The sequence below is a fragment of the Hordeum vulgare genome, chromosome 7H (assembly GCF_904849725.1).
Source record: "Hordeum vulgare subsp. vulgare chromosome 7H, MorexV3_pseudomolecules_assembly, whole genome shotgun sequence".
In the NCBI taxonomy this organism is placed as follows: Eukaryota; Viridiplantae; Streptophyta; class Magnoliopsida; order Poales; family Poaceae; genus Hordeum; species Hordeum vulgare.
In genome coordinates this window covers 625,926,048-625,945,422 of record NC_058524.1, presented here as the reverse complement: position 1 = coordinate 625,945,422, position 19,375 = coordinate 625,926,048, and the positions used below count along the sequence as shown (strand labels likewise).

At 42.7% G+C, this 19,375-nt stretch overlaps 1 long non-coding RNA gene across 8 annotated transcripts; it reads right to left on the bottom strand.

Annotated features, from left to right (window-relative positions):
- Positions 1-6,218: 6,218 nt before the first annotated feature.
- Positions 6,219-12,998, bottom strand: LOC123409933. Of its 8 annotated transcripts, none has more exons than XR_006612937.1 (7): positions 12,791-12,998; positions 12,278-12,709; positions 11,559-12,207; positions 11,370-11,470; positions 7,831-7,895; positions 6,745-6,838; positions 6,219-6,661 (listed from the first exon to the last, which is right to left on the bottom strand). It is a non-coding gene; the product is annotated as an uncharacterized LOC123409933 (long non-coding RNA). The 8 variants fall into 8 exon arrangements; XR_006612944.1 differs by having other exon boundaries at positions 12,295-12,709; XR_006612940.1 differs by having other exon boundaries at positions 7,831-7,854; positions 12,791-12,997.
- Between the last annotated feature and the right edge of the window lie 6,377 nt (positions 12,999-19,375).

Genomic DNA, 19,375 nt, shown 5'->3' with positions numbered 1-19,375 from the left:
TCTGATAGTCCAGCCCCGTCATTTTAGAGAGCTTTCTGTTGCCACACAGCAGGGCCGGGCCCATAGTTGTTCAAACTGTGCGGCCCACACAGGGCCCATAAATTTTAGGGGTCCGAAATTTCTGTATATAGGCCTGTGACTCCTGTAAGCTGGGCCGTGCATGGTGCTGGGCCGTTGGTGCGACCGCGTGAGTCCAGGCTCGATCGACGGGATCCAGTGGATCGATAGCAAGAAACATCTGGAACTAGAGTCGCTGAGACCGCTTCGTCTAAAAAAAAACTAGTGATTTCGTGCGTGCATGTTTCGACAGAGAATCAAGAGGTCCTCCTTTCAGCCTTTCTGATTAGCTTCGGCTGCTACTCCTACTCCTAAATTCCAATTGTGGGTCTGTCTAGGGTACATTTAAATATGTTATAATTATCGCACATCTAAAAGCATAATTTTTTTAAGAAAAATACACACACAAATATCCACGTAAAATCAATGGCATATTCCTCAGTTCCTAAATATAAGTTTTTTAAAAATTTCACTAACGGACTACATAAGGATGTATATAAAAATACTTATATTTAATTATTTTGCTTCGTATGTAGTCCCTAGTGAAATATTTAAAAGGACCTACATTTAGAAATGGAGGAAGTAAGACTTAGATGTGCAAAACTTATGAAACATCTGTATGTGCTTTAGCAAAATTGTTTTTAGTTATCTAGTTAACTTGTGGCAGGAATCGTTAGAGATCGGTTCATTCTTTCTCGGTTAAAGATCATAGTATACGGTTCGTGTAATTGCCAAACATTAGAATATCTCGTTAGTTAATATATTTTTCTAGTACATTATAATTTTTTGTCAGTTTATTTTTTTTAGCGAGACAGGGCCCTAAGTTTTTATTGTCGCACAGGGCCCGGATTTTGCTGGCCCGGTCCTGCCACACAGTATGCAATCCCTGGTCTTGCCAACGCACTAATTTTTTTTATCTGTCCTAATAACAATTTTCTTAATTTGTAAATAAGGCCTCCATTGCTCAACTGCTAGAAGAAGAGCCATATATTCTTTTTCAAACACAAACAAAGCTATGTTCTGAGGGTTTAATGATTCAGTGACATAAGCCAAGGGACCTACCGGCGTTTTTTGGAAGGATCTTACTGCAAAAGAAAATTGAATATGTATGTAATTGGCGTCTTCTTTGCCACGTAAGCACCTGAAAGTAGGCCATACCTATCGGTTTTGACGTCAAAACGTGTTAAGCCAGCTATCAGTGAGCTCTGCAAAAATAGTGTAAAAAAAAGAATCGATTGTGCTTTTTCAAAATCACACCGAATAAAATGAAGAGGTATTTTTTTCAAAGAATCAAATAGAAATTTTTTAGTAAAACTTAATGTGTTTTTATCAAAGTAATACAAAATGGAAGAGTACAACCCCCTCAGGGCAATGTGGACACTCAAACCGCCCGCATACGTTCGGAACACGCAGTCAGACGCGGTGCTGTATCAGTTTGCTCGTCGGTTCGGACGCACTTCATGCGCCCAAGTGCATTGATGAAGTTCAATATGCCTAAACTCCGCAAGACCATCACTCCCGACGGCACCTTTCCTAAACCCTAAACCCTAACTTTGAGGGCCATAGTTTAAAACACCGGACCGGTAATCGAACCGGTGAGGCTCTCGGTTCAGATTTTCATCGGTCAGACCGCCGGTTCATCGGTTTGATTGTCCGGTTTTTACCATAAAATCATATATGTTGAGTTATATATGTGCTAATATAGTATGAAACAATGATGAAATAAAATTATTTCCATGCAATGAACAACAAAGTAGCACAACCGAGTTGGTTATTGGGCCGTGTGTATGCCCTATGTACAGATCATACGGCTTGGGATCGATCGAAACCCGGTTCTCCCAATTTCTATTAAAACATTTTACTGGTTTCTCCTAGTTCAATGGCCTGGTTTTCATCGGTTTTCTAGAAAACCAGCCGGTTCGACCGGTTTTCTCTGGTTCGATTGCAGAACGGTCTTATTAGCTTAAAAACGTCGAGGCCATCGGTTCTAATTTTTTTTTTGATCGACCACCTGTCCTTTCATGTTTTTTGAACTATGCATTGGACTTAATGCGTCCAACTCCATTGATCAAGTTCAATTAATATGTCAACTCTTTGAATGATCTCGACAATGCCCTGCACATCAACATCCTCTAAAAGATCTAGGACTCTCAGAATGCTATTGCCGTTAATAATGAAACAAACCCACATCGATGTAACTATTAGCAACATTGTGTTCTAATTTCAATCCATGACTTCGTCACTTGTGCCCCATGTGATCGAAAAATAGGAGATCCAAACTTGTAAACTTGCCACTTGTGCCACCTTTGAGTAATGCACTTCGGGGTTCCTACCCCACCCCCAGCCCACCCCACACACCAGCTAGGGTTAGCACATTTATTAGAATTTGATTTTGCATCATGGTCATCTCATAAGCATCTTATTACCATCATATTTCGTTTAATTAATTTTGAATGAGGATAATTGCAACCCTCATGTTTTCCTAAAAGGGCCAAAACCCTAAAACTTGCTCATTAAACCAAAAATGCCCTTCTCAACCCCAAGTCATTGATTTCATATTTATATTCATATGGACTCACCCCAAAATACTACATGGGTTGGAATGGTTTAGAGTCAATTACACCGATGGTGCTGGAACTTGGTGCAAACGGTCGATTTAGTGCTAGAACTTGTGACATACATTAAAGTGGTGTAAAAACTGAGTTCGAGTGTGCAAATACGGTGTTAATCATATTTGTCTACACCCATGATGTTGTTGAGGCATGCCAGCGTGGCGTAGGGCCCGTTGTCAGTTACCAAACAATGAAGACAAGGCGCGTGGCATGATTTTTTACAAGGAACCCCCTCATTTTAATTTTTCACGGGAAACCCCCTAAGAAGCGGGTATTGATTGTCATCAGCACACATTCTAATTGAGTAGAAAAATGGATACACTCAGGTTTCACGACCTCAAATTCCGTGCTCGCCAAGCTAGCCACCCCATCCATCCCATTCGCCATTGATGTACATTAAGGAATCACAAGCTATATATCCTTAGTTGGACAACATAAATTTGGGGAAAAATCATAAAAATGATGCAGCCAAAGTGATTCAAACATTGCGCGTACCATTAGTTTTTCTTCAACATGCTAGGTTTTTTCAAAATTTTACATGGAAAAGTTGAATTATAATTTAAAATAATATACATATAAATTAAATAAATAACATTAAGTATATATATATATATATATATATCTTCCACACATAGTGTTTTGATATAAGATTGCAATTCTTCCATGTTTCTGTAGTGGCATATTCTTTCCACACATAGCGGGTTTTACACACACACACACACACACACACATATATATAAAAGATTGATAAGGGTTAGTCACTTGTACATTTGATTGGTATGAACCACTCACATCGTTTTTTAAGGATAGGTGGGAGTAGGACCCTACAGTAAAGAGTAGATAGCCCACATGAATCATGGGAATAACAATACGAGGCCCTTGACAAGTAAAGGAGAAATGCAAGATTTGGATCTGCGGTTTCAACACGTAGTTCGTGCTTCGTCGGTAGGGGAGACTATAGGCCACTCCGGTATCATCTACGTATGATTGTAACTCATAGTTGGGTTGTACCTTCCCCAGGTGTCAAATGTGATGTTGTACCTGGTCGTTCGAATTTTACCTCCATCTCGGTACAACGAGGAGGAGTTTACTATGGTTAGTGTAGTGAGATTCGTGGAACTAATCATGCCTTTACGCCTATCATCGTATAAGCAGTAACTTTGAAAGATTATGCGGATTGGGTATCCAATCAATTAATCCTCCAAACCAACTAAACCGGGGAAGCTGAAACGGAAATGCAAGTCTCAGGTGAGGAAAGGGGGAAGCTCCAGGAAGGTTTGCTCGCTCGCTCAAAAAGCTCTAACGCTCGTTTACGAGTGGAGTGCATAAGCCCTTATTGAAGTAGGGTGAGGCCTTACTACACGATCTTGTAAGTCAAGCACACAACGAGCCTTCTCTACGAAGCTTCGCTTCATCATCTTGCTTGCTTCTGGCGAAACTTAACGCACTATAACATAGGCATGCATGATAGTATGGTAGGAAGACTCCTTTTAAGGCCGACCACTACATAGGAGTGATAGGAAGCCAAGCCATCAAAAGGAAAGGCGAGCAGCCCTTATTGCAATAGCAAACGGCCTACTTATAGTCCTATTTTATACCCTTTCTTGGGGACTTCAACGAGCCTTACAAGCTCAATAAATTGCAATTCTTCACCTTTTCCTCATACACTGGAATGCATTTTATTACTTGATTGACATTGACACATATGTGTACCACACCGAACAAGCAATATGTCATATGCTTGATGTACCAGCCAAGCCAACTCTTTTTTTCTCAGTTCCCTTATCCTTAGCGCAAAAGTAAAAAGAAAGTGAAAGAGAGTTTGTATTTGCAAATGAAAATGAATATGGATCTAAATAAATTAGACAATCAATCAACAAATAAGAATTGGAATAATAGAAAAATCTACTTCACCCCTTGTCTCTTCATCATGGTCGGTTCCATCACTTGTGGTATTCGTTTAGAATCTTGTTGACCCTACTCGCTTACTCCTATTTTACTTATTTCTTTTTCGAAATAATTAATTAGAACTTTCTTGAAAGAATGGGGTTCTCTCTCGGAGGGGCCCACCCTCTCTTCCTTTTTCAAAAAGATGGGTTTGTTTATATTTCAATAAGTTCTATTGCTTTCACACATTTAGTATATAACATAATATATATAAGAAAAAAATACTAAAGGCGAAGGACATTTTGTTGTAGAGCTACTTTGTATAGTTACAAAGGTAACCAGTGGGTGACTGTTGAATCGACAGTAGTTACGAAAGGGGGAAATAGCTCAGTTGGTTAAAGTCTATTCATCATCCAGGATGCAGAATAAATTATTCTTCACCCGAGTTAATTTTACGATCAACTCATAAATAAATTACATTGGAAGTACAAATAGTTACATTTACGTCGATTCACTATGTAATATGGAGACGGCAAATTACATATAAATATATTAAATTATGTTTTTTTTATAATTTTAAAAGTGTATGCATATGTTAAATAAAAAATTAAAGTCACTAATAGAAATATATATATAAGTTAAAATATATTTTAATGTTTTCAATAAAATATTCATGTAGTAGTATATAAAAGTCTCCATTCTTTAAACGAATTTTGTTCTTTTAATAAAGGTTTTTTGCCAGGTGATTTTTATTAAAGTTTGTGTGTTTTTCGAAAAAATTACTATATATTTTCATATAAATATAAATATATTTATGGAAACAGATTTTCCTCAAATGAATATATATTTAAATATATATATATATATATATATATGTTATTCATAATTATAATTTAAATGTTTGTTGGAGTAACTAACTTTGCAGATATGAAACAACCTTGGTTGGAGTGGCGAGTTCAGCCCCCCGCAATTGCTTTCCTTTATTTCAAATTAATAATTCTAAACTTAAGTGTCTATAACTAAATAATATAATATTGTGTATCCTCAAGAGTCAGGGAGCATAATCGTTGTCAACTGGCTAGCAGCGGACCAGTTTAACTGGAGCTCGTGGGATCAAAACCTGAGCGCACCCATTTTCCATTCAATTATTATTTGACAATGGGCCTTACATCACGCTGGCATGCCTGGTCAATGTTGCGGGGCGTATACAAATGCGATTAGCATTGTATTTACACAACCGGGCCAACTATTTTTACTACTTTAATGTATGCCACAAGATCTAGCACTAAAACGACCGTTTGCGTCAAGTTCTAGCAACAATCGATGTAATTGACTCAATGTTTAGATCTTCAAACTCCGGTTAAAATGCATTATTCAATAAATTCCATGCATCTTCGATTGGCTTAAATTGGAGGGTTTCACTTTGTGGGATCTCTTGAAAACACATATTTAAATTCCAATGTCATTAGCAAGCTACGGAAATTATTACATTAATTTTGGAGATACCCACAACACACTATTAGTTCAAACCTTAAATAATAAATAATCTGGATATAATATAATATGATATAATTATGATGTCAAAAATATTGATTATTTTTGTTCCATAGAGGCTTCAAAAAAAGTTTCATAATTTTGGGGGTTATTTCGAATCCTGAAACATAATGAAAACAGCTGCCAACAATTTATTTTAACAAATAATCAGAGAGAAAACCCCCTATTGGACCGGCCCACTTTGGCATAGCTTACTATACTGCGCCCAGTGGAACAAATCACCTAGCGCCACGGCCCATCCTGCATCCAGTGTTTCATGCATGCTTACACCAAAATCCATAAAATAAAGGAGGAGATTCTCCTATTTCCTAAAAAAAAAGGAGATTCTCTTAATAGTTGAGGACCCCCATAAAAAAGGAGATCCATACAATGCTTGTATGCAAATAATTCCTTCCAGCTCAGAAACCTCTCTGGAAATGATCAAAGAATCATCTCTTGTGCCACGGTTAGATCATTTTCCGAATTCCTCTCCTGTAGCAGCATCATCTTCAGTGATCATCTCTTTCCCTGTCCCTGTGGGATCATCTTCAGTGTCACATCCATCCGTGGATCTGCAAAGTTCACCAACGAGCTGGTTACCACCAGGATTCTACTTGAGTACTTAAGTTCAGTCAGTCTTTTCACATATACACACACGGTCGGCATGGAATTCGCCTCTTCCCGGCATGACTTCCACTAGAAGTTGGCACGCTCCTATGTTTTTCTGGAAGGGGAGGCATTCACACTTCCTGTCATGATAATTAGCGAACGTCAGGGGAGTCTATGGATAGAGTTGCGACTGCATGAGCATGAAGACACGGCCAAGCCCACAGAGGCTAAGGAAAGTCCAACAGTCCAACATATTCATCAACCATGGTGAATTGATAAAAAAATCTTAAACACATATAGTGGATAGAATGAATAAAAAACAAAATGAATTAAGGATTAAGCAATTGTTGTTCATGTTCTTATATTCTTATGAAGCGCAACTAAACTTTACACAAAAGGTTAACTAGAACATTATAATCTACTCTCCCCGTTCCTAAATATTTATCTTTTTAGATATTTCACTACGGACTACATACGGATGTATATAGACATAATTTAGAGTATAAGTTCACTTATTTTGCTCCGTATGTAGTCCGTAGTTGAATCTCTAAAAAGATAAATATTTAGGAACGGAGGGAGTAGTTCTCAGTAGCATTTAAATGGTCATCAGCTGGTGCTAAAGTTAGGTCACGGATTGGCATCAAGATCAAAAAATATTAAGTTAGTTCCGTTTCTGATGTAGTAAAATGCACACCCAAAAAACAGTAAAGAAATATGCTTGGTAGTACCATTGATGAAGAAAAGAAACCAGTTATGGCTCTGTAATTCTTTTGTAATTTTCTGACTATTTAAATTATATAAACATAGGTGGCTGATTTTCCATACAAACTAACATATGAAATCTGTTGGAAAGCTTTAAAATGCGTGAGCAGCATGGGCAATATTCTCCTGTAGACAATAATTTTGGGACTATCTAATTTACATCCGGCTGAAAATCAATTGGGTTTCAGCCGGATATTTCAGCCAACTAGAATGTGACAATTGCCCTCCGTCCATTGTCCCTTGTATGTCCCTTTTTCTGTCCCACTCATTTAAACAAACATAATTAACATGGTGTTTCCTCCATGTTCTGAGACACAAGCTTGAAAAAGATCATGGCTGGAGAAGCAAAGGATTCACCGGGTAAACACACCTTTCGTTTGCATTCACCACACATCTAGCATGAGTAAAACAAATATCTCTCATGATTGTGTACATCTGAAAAAAACAACCGTGTGTGGATAATTACATAGCTGAAGAAACACAACAGATTCACAAACCAAATCCAAGATCATGGACAGCATAATCATGAGACAACCTTATTAAAACTGTAAGAAAATATAACACAATCCAAGTCCTCACTTGGATGCAGGGACCGAAAATTGAGCTCCGTAACTTTACTTACGTGTCACAAAAAGAACACTAGAACCAGGAAGAATACTAGAACAAAAGTAGTCTAGGTGAGACAAGAACAGAGAAACTACTTGCAAGTTTCTGAATTCGTAGCTACAGAATTGCAACCTACACAGCAAAACCAAAATGACATCAGGGTAAATAATAAAATAAAGAAACAATCAAATGCATGAAAGTAAATTACAAAGAAGACAGAGATTGGCTACCTGACAATGCTCAGTGCTAAAAATCCACATAACAGACCCTACTCAACCGCAGAGTACAAGGGTAAAAACCAACTAACAGTCCCTAGTCAAATTCACTAAGGGTAGAATCCACTGAAAAATTACAGTCTAAACCCACTTAGAGTTACACTGTAAATCCTGTAAAATCAACTAAAGATAATACAAAAATAATCCACATAATAGTCCCTGGTCAAATGCAAATTACAAGGGTAAAACCCCACTAATAGACCCTAGCCAAAATACACTAAGGATTACAGTGTAAATACACTAAAAATTAAACTGTAAAAATCAAGAGTTGCAGTACAAATACAAGGTAAATCCAAGAATAACTAACAGTCACTACAAAAACACTAGGGATTACAGTGTAACTTCACTAAGAATTACACTATAAAAATCAAGAGATACGGTGTAATTCTTATAGGATTACAATGAAAGATCAACTAAAACCGACATAGTAAATCCACTAAGAATTACAGTGTAAATCCACTGCAAATCACTGTATAAACCCACTAAAAATACAGTGTATATCTACTGAAAATTATCATAGTAAATCCGCTAAGAATTACAGTGTAAATCCACTGCAAATCACAGTATAAATACACTAAAAATACAGTGTATATCCACTGAAAATTATAGTGTGAGATCACTAGAAATACAGTGCAAATCCACTTAAAATTACAGTGTAAATCCGCTAAGAAATTACACTGCAAATCCACTGATAATTACAGTGTAAAACACTAAGAAAACACACTGTAAATCCACTGATAATTACAGTGTAAAACACTAAAAAAACACTTTAAATCCACTAAAAAAACAGGAATTTCTAGTAGAGCAATCAAACATTCACATAGCTGAAATGAAAAGGACATTCTATCTCACAGAAACACAAAGATCAGAGCTGAAATCTGCAAGCAAAAGGCGCTACGTATGACAACCTAAGCTTGTTGACTAGCTATACAAGCAAAATCACAAATAACACTACATACAAACCTACATCAACAAACGATCCGGGGCATATAACCTACAGCCACAAACAAAAACACTAGAGAATCCAAGACGACCAGGGCACTAAAGTCACTGAAACACGATCCAGCATGTACGAAATTAGTAGCTGCCCATGACAACAAATCAACTGAAAGGACAGAAAAAAACATGAATCTTGGGACACAGGACGGACGGCTCACGAAACGGATGAAAGCTAAAAGATTTCATTCGGATGAAAATTAGCATTCCCGAGAATTTTACGAAACCACTTCCTGATTACAGCAGGAAAAAGGTAAAAAGCAGCAACACAAATATATTTATCTCCCTAAAGAACAAGAACAAGAACAAGACGGGCATCCAGACAGTATAAACAACAAGAACAATTATGTCTGAGAACACATATGAAGAACAGGTATTTGTTCATCCGGCAAATCAAGCATTAGTTTCATCGAAATGAACTCAAAGTATTCAATAACTAACAGAAGAGATCGGTTTTCTCGACAACAGGATACCTGCAGCTACAATGTCTATGACGGGTGTCTATGGAGAAGAAGAAAACATCTTCTTGGTCCCTTCCTGGACCAAGAAGAGGTTCTGACAGGCAAAAGGTAAACTCTTCCTCGTGTTCAACGGCAGTGAGGAGCCTACAAGCTCTGCCGCCCTGTGGATCTCGCGGACAAAGAAGGCATCACCTAGATTTGCTGGGGAGTCCGCCACCTCCAACAGCAACCACCTTGTGGATGGGGTGGGTCTTCCCGGCGCCGGCGAGGAGTCGTCAGGGGACGCCATCTTGGGGGGCGCCGGCGAGGAGTAGTCAGGGGACGCCATCTTGGGGGGCGCCGGCGAGGAGTCGTCAGGGGACGCCATCTTGGGGGGCGCCGGCGAGGAGTCTCGAGGAGCGGCAGCCATCTTGGGGGGCGCCGGTGTAGAGGTGACTCGAGGAGCGCAAGCCTTGAAGGGAGCCGGTGAGGTAGCGGCGCAAGGAGCAGGCGGCTTCGGTGAGGCAGCAGCGGCGGGGGGCGGAAGAGGCGCCCGAGAGGAGGAGGCGGCGATCTTGGTGCGCCTTGCGTTGGCGATGACGCGTTCTTTGGCCTGGGAGACCGCCTCCTCTCCCGGCGGGGTGAGGTAGAGCATCGTGAGGACGAGCTGGTCGCCACCGGCAGCGCTGCCGGAGAGCGCAAACTCCTGCGCGAGGAAGCCCGGGCGCGGGCGTCCTCCCTCCGGGCCCTTGATGGTGAAGGAGAGGGGCTGGCGGGTGCCGGCGATGCCCGACGCGCCCCATATGTCGACCGCCTCCCTCCTCGTCTTCCAGGTACCGCCGGGAGCCACCCGGCTTCTCCGGGAGTCGTTCTTGGAAATCGGGCGTACGAGGTTGAAGAAGTAGACCGCCTTGTTCCCATCGGCCGAGGTGGCGGATGGGTAGTTGCGGAGGAGCTCCTCCGGGTCCCGGTCGTAGAAGTCGACCCCGGCGGTGATGTACCGGGGGAGCATCCAGTCAGGGACGCCCCTGACATGGAGGCGTAGGATCTCCAGCAAGTGGAGGGACCCGTCGTCCGTCCACGCGGGCGGGGTGGCCGCTGGCGGCCCAGGAACGAGTGCGGTCGACGCCATGGCAGGCTGACCTTGCAGGCGGAGGGAGAAAGTTTCTTGCAGAGGATGGGAGGGGGATTGAGATTGAGATTGAGATTGAGATTGGTGGAATGGAAGCCGGTGGATTTGCTCTTCGTCTTCGTGGTTGGGGCGGGAGGGGTTGGGGGGGTTGGGGTATTTGAAGGGAGGGGGCGAGAGGGAGGGGAACAATTGGTGTTTCCTTCACGGGCACAAAAATCCCCTGTTTCCCCTGTTTCCCTAACCGAACAAAGCCAGGGGACACTGCATTCGCTTGTAAACTGGAAGATGGTCTGCCTGCCGCACCAAAGTTCTTGGTGGTCTCGGAAGAGCGCGACCCGAAAAACGTGCTATCGAAGCTGTAGAGCAAGACGGGTGGTCCTGGTCTTGCCGATGCAAGTCAACAACTCGAATGCATATGATGTATAGGTACTGGTAGTCTCTAAATGTACTGTCGACTTACCAAGCCTTGGTTATCCCTGCTCATGGCGACCAAGGGTAGCCCGCCGGCTTCGCTGCCCATGACACGGAAGAGGGATCACACGAACCACCATCTTGCTGCATCTACAACACAATTAACCGGCAGTTTGCTCAGAATGTTATTGTTTTCTTTTGCCAAATGAAACGGATCAAGGAAAAAAGTTTACCCTACCCCACACGCAACACGGCGCAGCACATCCATGTTCCTTCAGGCATCCAATGTCACATTCCCTCCCAAACTGAACAAATAGAAACACACACTTGTCAGTTTATCAAAATGAGATTTCCGCAGCTGCTAAAAAACACCATCATCACTCAACACGGACAAATCATGAAAGAATGTCATTGGGCATGCATATGTTGTGGTAACTGCAATAGTGTTAGCAGAGCAAATAATAGTTTGAACAGGGCCCTAACAGAATACATAACAAGACTACAAACTCACGGTTTGCTTTGAATAATAGTGAAGGACTAACCTGTTCGCACAGCATAACAAAATTCTTGGTTAGGTTCAGTAGTATCACTGAAATAGACTAAGGTTCCAGGATGACTAGTTGATTGAGTTGTTTTATTGGTATGTATCTAACGGGAGTGATAGCAATTTTATCACTGTATTGCAACAATGATAATTGATTCCAAGTTCCTTTATGTAGCAACCTCTAGAATGTTAGTGGACAACAGTATTAATAACAACAATATTTGTACTGCCCGATAAGAGAAGGTGTGTAAATAAACGGCAAGAAGTAATCCTTTCCCCCAACATAATAGCCGACATCTGAGCCCTCTTGCAAAATACCACTCGCTTGTGCAAACCATGGTCCCTGCAGCAAATAAAATGCATTGAACTCGAGGAGAAACAAATGTACTTATAATGCAAGCAGCAGAGCCTACTTTCTTGTACTTCTTACTTCACCTGTAGTCTTTACTCCTGGAGGAAAATTCTTAGGTACCCTAGCAGATGAAGTTGGACTTACTGCACTTGTAGTCTTGACTTTTTTTTTTTTTGCGGGATACTTGTAGTCTTGACTAGTGGGTAGAAATTCCTAGGTACCCTACCAGATGAAGTTGGGGGTCCAATTTTAGGTGACCTGTTACATGCCATCAGTAGAAAGAATGCTATGTAAGAGAAAGGTACACTTGAAATTGGAGTAATGGCTTATTGAAATTCAGCCCGACTAATCCCTAGAACCAAACAAACAATGGGAATGGTGGTTTATGGAAAGCCTAGTCAGAAATGGAAATTCAATTCCGCGCCATGGATGAAGGAGCTGCTGCTGCTGCGTGGTGGGTGGCGCTCCCCTTCTCGCCGGAGGTGAATCGATCCTGCAAATCGTCAAATTGGTAGTCGAGGATCAAGGGAAGCACACAAATTGAGTGCTGGGAGGAAGAGCATCAAAAAATTACAGTGGTAGTCTTGGCTGGAGACGCAGCTCCCTCGGCTAGATTCAAGGTGCAGGGCGTGTGGGGGGTGGCTCGGTGGCGCACCACCACGCCGGCATGGAGCTTCTCCCATCTGGTCGTCGCGGCGGCCGTGGTCGGTGAGGAGGGAGCAGCCGCGCTGGTCCTCGTGGGCCAGCCGCGTCGAGGGTGGAGGGCGCGGTGGCGGGGGCTGCGGCGGTCGACGGCGACCAGCCACCGGTGAGCCGCGCTGGTCGCCGTGGATGAGCCGCGGCGCCGTGTGGGGAGAAGGTGTTTCGTGTGGTTAAGTGTGTGTGTGTGGTTAAGTTTTTCTTTTCCCTCTTTAATTTACTTAGAAATTTGGCCCAATATCTAACTCTAATAATGTACAAAAAGAACCGAATTGCAAAATTACATGCTGTTACACATAGTGTTCAAAAGTATACTTCAAATTATATTCAAACATGTCTGGGGCCTTTCTTCCACCGGCGGCGATTAGGGTTTCGAGGGGACTCGTCGATTGTCGCTGATGTCGACAAGGGGCGCGACCGATCAACGGGGAAGGGATGGCTCGGTCCTCCTCTCGCATTGGCACGGAGAACGCTGGCTCGTCCATCTCGGCGATAGCAAAGTTGGAGGAGGCAATGGGGAAGCTGGACATTACCAGGAGGAGGCAACTCCCTTGTTGATCGACGACGTCCAGGTCGGGGCAAAAACATAATTGGTTGATGGAAAGAAAGATCTTGTATCGTAATCCGTTTCATATACAGACGATCTTATGTGCGCTCCTCCTGGCTCAAGGAAACCCTAGATGTCTTGTTTTTCGTTCGTACGGAGAGAGCATGTTTTCGGATGAATTCGAAACCCAAAACTATATCGCCATGGCACGTGAGCAAGCACAGGTCGATCCTAGAGAAATTTGAAGAATCCATGAGCCCATCAGAACTCAAATTCGATAAACGTCATATTTGGGCAAGGGTGGTTATTCTTCTCTCCTTACAGTTTGAGGAATGATCCTTGGGGTCTTTCGACCGCCTAGCAAATTGATAAGAAGCAAAAGTTGTGCCGATTGATTTCGTGGTGGTTAGAGTCACAATTGAACTGTAATAACCCTTGAGGAGATGTATTGTTTGTTATTTGACACCGATAAACGACAAGGAAGGATTGGTATGATATACAATATGTCTAAGTTCCCCAGTTCTATTTTTCATGTGGCCGTTTGGGACATTCAGATTTAGTATTTCTGGCATCCAGGGCTAGAGACGATGGTGGAAATATTTTGTTCAAAATTAGGTTTAAGGACGCAGATAAATGAAGGAAAGCGAGTTTCAAGAAGAAATCTTCACACGACCAACAGAGTTCACGGCAGAATAGGGAAGCGTCCAAGTCAGAGCAAGTACAATAGAGTTGAATCAGCTGACTATAAAAAATAAAGTACTTTATTTTTGCTTAGTTAGAGGAAAGAGAGGAGGAGAGAGAAGGTAAGCGGGATCTTAGTTAAGAACCAACTCTAGCACGTGCTGCTACGTACTTTGTGAGACTTTATGAGAATGAAATGTGGATCATATAATTAAAAAATACTACACTTTTATAACTAATTATTGTATATGTTAACTATAAAATGGGCTATAAATGACATGAAGTTGAAAGGGACCTAAAGAAGAAGAATCCAACTCCACTCCCATTACAAAATTTGGTAGTACTTGTGATGCAGCCGTGCAATCAATAATGAGTAGCTTAATTGGAATCGTCTGGGGCTTAGGAACTCCGTGACAGTTTATGAGGAGCTCAAAAATGTGAAACCAAAAAGCCTCACCCTTCTCTTCGTCATGGAGACCAAGATAATCGGAAAAATGTGTGGAGAATTCGAAATCATTTATTTGCAACAACCTGGTTTTTCACTACTTTAAAATTCTTTTTGCAAGTTTCTACTTTTTCCTTTCTATTATGTTGTTCTTGGATTTTGTTGAAACTTGGTGTGTACTTGATGATGATTGACTTGCCTAGCGAATCAAGACTTGTTAACCCAGCCAATTCACCTTGACCCTTGGAGTATATTTTTTCCTAGGAGTGGATCACTAAAACAGTAAAGCCCTAATCCCCCTTTCTAAATGAAACCATATAGACCATTTTGCACTAGGACCCCAATTTCCATTGACACTTTGGCCTCACCAATTTTTATAGAGATCCTCCTATGCCTATAAACTGAATTTGCAATCCAAACTCTGAGATGTATAGACCAAATTTTGACCATAGCGTCGAGTTAGAGTTTCTGGTGGTTTTGCTGACCTGTGAAGCAAGTACTTGTATATCTGCACGGAGAGAGCATGTTTTGTCTTGTTTTTCGTCCGCACGGAGAGAGCATGTTTTCGGATGAATTCGAAACCCAATGTAATATGGGCACGGTTTGGAAAGGATCGACATGGCACATGAGCAAGCACACGGTGATCCTAGAGAAATTTGAAGAATGCATGCACCCGTCATAACTCAAATTCTATAAACTTCATATTTGGACAAGAGTGATTATTCTTCCTTATATTTGAGTAGCGGTACTTGGAATATTTCAATCGCCTAGCAAATCGATAAGAAGCAAAAGTTGTGTTGATTGATCTAGTGGGCAGTTAGAGTCGCAATTGATCTGTAATAACCCTTAAGGAGATGTATTGTTTTGTATTTGACACTGAGAAATGACAAGGATTGGTATGATATACAATATGAGTAAGTTGGAGGAGGCAATAGGGAGGTTGGACATTACACACAAGGAGGCAACTCCCTTATTGATCGGCGGCATTCATATCTAGGCAAAAACGTAGTTGGCTGATGAAAGGAAACACATTGTATTGTAATATGTTCCATATACAAACGATCTACGGTAAGTTCTTTTGCAGCTTCTAGCAGCTTATTGCAGAAATAAGCAAGAAGCCCAAAAGAGCTCGTTTTGGAGAAGCTAGCTCAGCTTATTTTCATCCTCACTTTCTTCACAATGGAAAAAATCTGGGGGGGGGGGGGGGGCAGCTTCCCGCAGAAGCCCACTTACAACCGGAGGGGTATAGCAAAGGGACCCTTTTTTTACAGAAATTGCAGTGAAACTGCCACTGGCCAGCCACCTCGCACCGCCCGCTCGCTCGACCCCGCCGCCGGTCCAGGCCCTCTCCCCCGCCATCGGTCCCGGCCTCCTCTACTCCCCCGCTGCCGGTCCAGGCCTCCTCTACTCTCTCGCCGCCAGTCCCGGCCTCCTCTGCTCCCCGTCGTCGTTCCCCTTCTACGCAACTCCTCGTCGCGGCACTCTTCGGCAAAGATCCACGTCCGGCTGGTAGCCCCCATCTCCCGCCCTGCTCCTCCCTATCACGTTGTCTACTCCCTTCCCTCTGGCACTGCCGCTCCCAGCCCTTCCCTCCGACGTCGCCACTTCCCGCCCTTCCCTCCGGTGTCGCAGCTCCCCGCCCTTCCCTCTGGCACTGTCGATCCCGACCCTTCACTCCAGCGCCCTCGGTCATCTCGTCGCGGTTCGTCGCCTCCCAATTCGACATCTGCATCCAGGTCGAGCTACCCCTGGCAAGGGCATTACAGAATTTTCACATACCATAACACACACAGGCTAAAAAAGGCATTGAAAAAAACTGGCTAGCTTATTATCTGGAGCTTATTTTCATAGGAGCTTATTCACATCTTATTTTCAGAGGAGCTTATTTCCACAACACATCTCAAAAGAACTGGCCCTTATGTGCGCTCCTCTCGGCTCCAGAAAACCCTAGATGTCTTGTGTTTTCCTCCATTTGAAGAGAGCATCTTTCTGACTGAATACGAAATCCAACGTAATATGGACACGGTTTGGGAAGGATCGACATGGCACATGAGCAAGCACACGATGATCCTGCAGAAATTTGACACTCAAACACGACAAGGATTGGTATGATATACAATATGAGTAAGTTCCCCACTTCTATTTCCCATGTGGTCATTTTGGACATTTGGATTTAGTATTTTCGACGTCCAGGGCTAGAGACGATGATGGAAATCCTCCGTTCAAAATTAGGTTTAAGGGCGTGGCTGAATGGAGGAAATCAAGTTTCGGGGAGAAATTTTCACACGACGAGCAGAGTTCAGGCAGAATAGGCGAGAGGCCAAGTCAGCGAGCTCCAGAAACGGTGTCAATCCGGAGGTGACGTCCCCTCAAAAGAATAATTGATGAAGAAGTGCAAGGGAGGACCTCGACATCTAAAAGTGCATAGAAGGGGTGAATTGCCACTTCGGACATATCCAGAGGGGGGGGGGGGCAGTGACGTGCTAACTTAGAGGGCGTCGACACTCATGTAGTACAAATGATGGTCTCAGCTTGATGGGCATGAAGTTGAAAGGGGCCCAAAGAAGAAGAATCCAACTCCACTCCCATCAAAAAATTTGGTAGTAGTTTGCAATGGAGCCGTGTCATCAATAATGAGTTGTTTAAGTTGGATCGAGTCGAAGTTTCTGACGGTTTTGCTGACATGTGAAGCAAGTGCTTGTATGTGTGTCCTATGAAGCTAAAAATTTGCATAGAGCATCATCCATCTACATAATGCCCATCCAAACAAAATTATCATCATCCAACACCTACGACTGCCTCTACAATTTTCCAAACTTTTTGTCCACACCACCTTGTGAAAGAAGTGCACTATCCACTCATCTATTTGCTCTCAAATTGCTCAGGGTGATCAACCATGACAACAAAACACCACCACGCAAATTTCATCAAAATCCACGACTCCATTTGGCCTACACAGATTTCCAAAGATTTTGACCACTAGACAAGTTTCTAGAGGAAGTGACACCTACACCCATCCATTTGGCCTAAAACAAGTCGTAGATGCTCAGCATCATGTTGAACCACATCACACGAAAACACAGCTTCATTTACCACACCTGTTATCCATGGGACAGCGCAAACACGTTCGTGTGAGAAACATGTTTTGGTGCATGCATTTGATACAATCTATTTTGAGCCACGAAAGATGCAGGTAGGTACTGTAGGTACTAGTTACAGCACATCAGGCAACTTTATCCATCCAAAATGCACCAGAGCGCGTGGCAACGGTGGTGACTACGTGCAGTGCACGCCAAATCGAAGCTCTGGCCACGGCCTCGGACACCCCCCTTGTGGCCTTGCTGCTCTTGGAACGCGCGATATGTCCACTGCGCTCATACGGATCCCCTCTTCTCGTTACCTCCAGTGGCGTGAAGCAGGCCGTCCTCCACCGCCGGCGGCGCTGCCGCACCGGGGCCGGCCACGCATGTGACCTCGGGTTGGAGAAGAATAACAAGCAGCAGGGGAGGAGAGAGAATCTGCATGGGCCCCATTTGTAAGCGACAAGGCGGAGAGTTATATAAGTGGCTGACCACTGGTCCAGTACATTAGTGGAGGTGTTTCCAGATGTAGTAATACTTTTGTAACCTGGATTTTCACTGCTTTAAAATTCTTTTTGCAAGTTTCTACTTTTGCCTTTCTGTTATGGTGTTCTTGGATTTTGTTGAAACTTGGTGTGTACTGATGATGATTGACTTGCCTAGTGAATCAAGACTTGTTAACCCAGCCAATTCACCTTGACCCTTGGAGTATATTTTTTCCTAGGAGTGGATCACTAAAACAGTAAAGCCCTAATCCCCCTTTCTAAATGAAACCATATATACCATTTTGCACTAGGACCCCAATTTCCATTGACACTTTGGCCTCACCAATTTTTATAGAGATCCTCCTATGCCTATAAACTCCATTTGCATCCAAACCCTCATACGTATAGACCAAATTTTGACCATAGCATCGAGTTAGAGTTTCTGGCGTTTTTGCTGACCTGTGAAGCAAGTACTTGTATATCTGTCCTATGAAGCTGAAAATTTGCATAGAGCACCATCCATCTACACAATGGAGATCCAAAAAAAAATGACCATCGTGGAACACCTACAACTCCCTTCATAATTTTGCAAACTTTTTGTCCACACGACCTTGTGAAGTGTTAGAGTTGTGTCGAATATTATTGTATAAGGCAGGTTACAGTTGGACTTAGAGTCATACGTTGTGTAGACAAGGTAGGAGTCGTGACCTATTAGGACACATGTACCCTTATGTCTCTTATATAATGAGAGGGTAGACATACGATGTATCCTATGCCAACATAATAGCACATGCACGCGGGGGAGCCGGTGACGTGTGTCGACGCCCGGGCGGCTGGGGTACGGTATTGTGACGGTGTCATGGGTAGAAGCGCCCGTAGTCATATGCCCCGGGGATGTAGCCATATTGGTGAACCTCATTAACAAATCTCGGTGTCGTGCTTGTATGATTGTTTGGTCCTCGGTAGATCGACGGAAAGCCTCAGATTATTCTAACATGAAGGAAGTGCATTTTCCACTCATCTATTTGCTCTCAAATTGCTCAGGGTGATCAACCATGACAAAAAAAACCACCACCCAAACTTCATCAAAATCCACGACTCCGTTTGGCCTACACAGATTTCCAAAGATTTTGACCACTAGACAAGTTTCTAGAGGAAGTGACACCTACACTCATCCATTTGCCCTAAAACAAGTCGTAGATGCTCAGCATCATGTTGAACC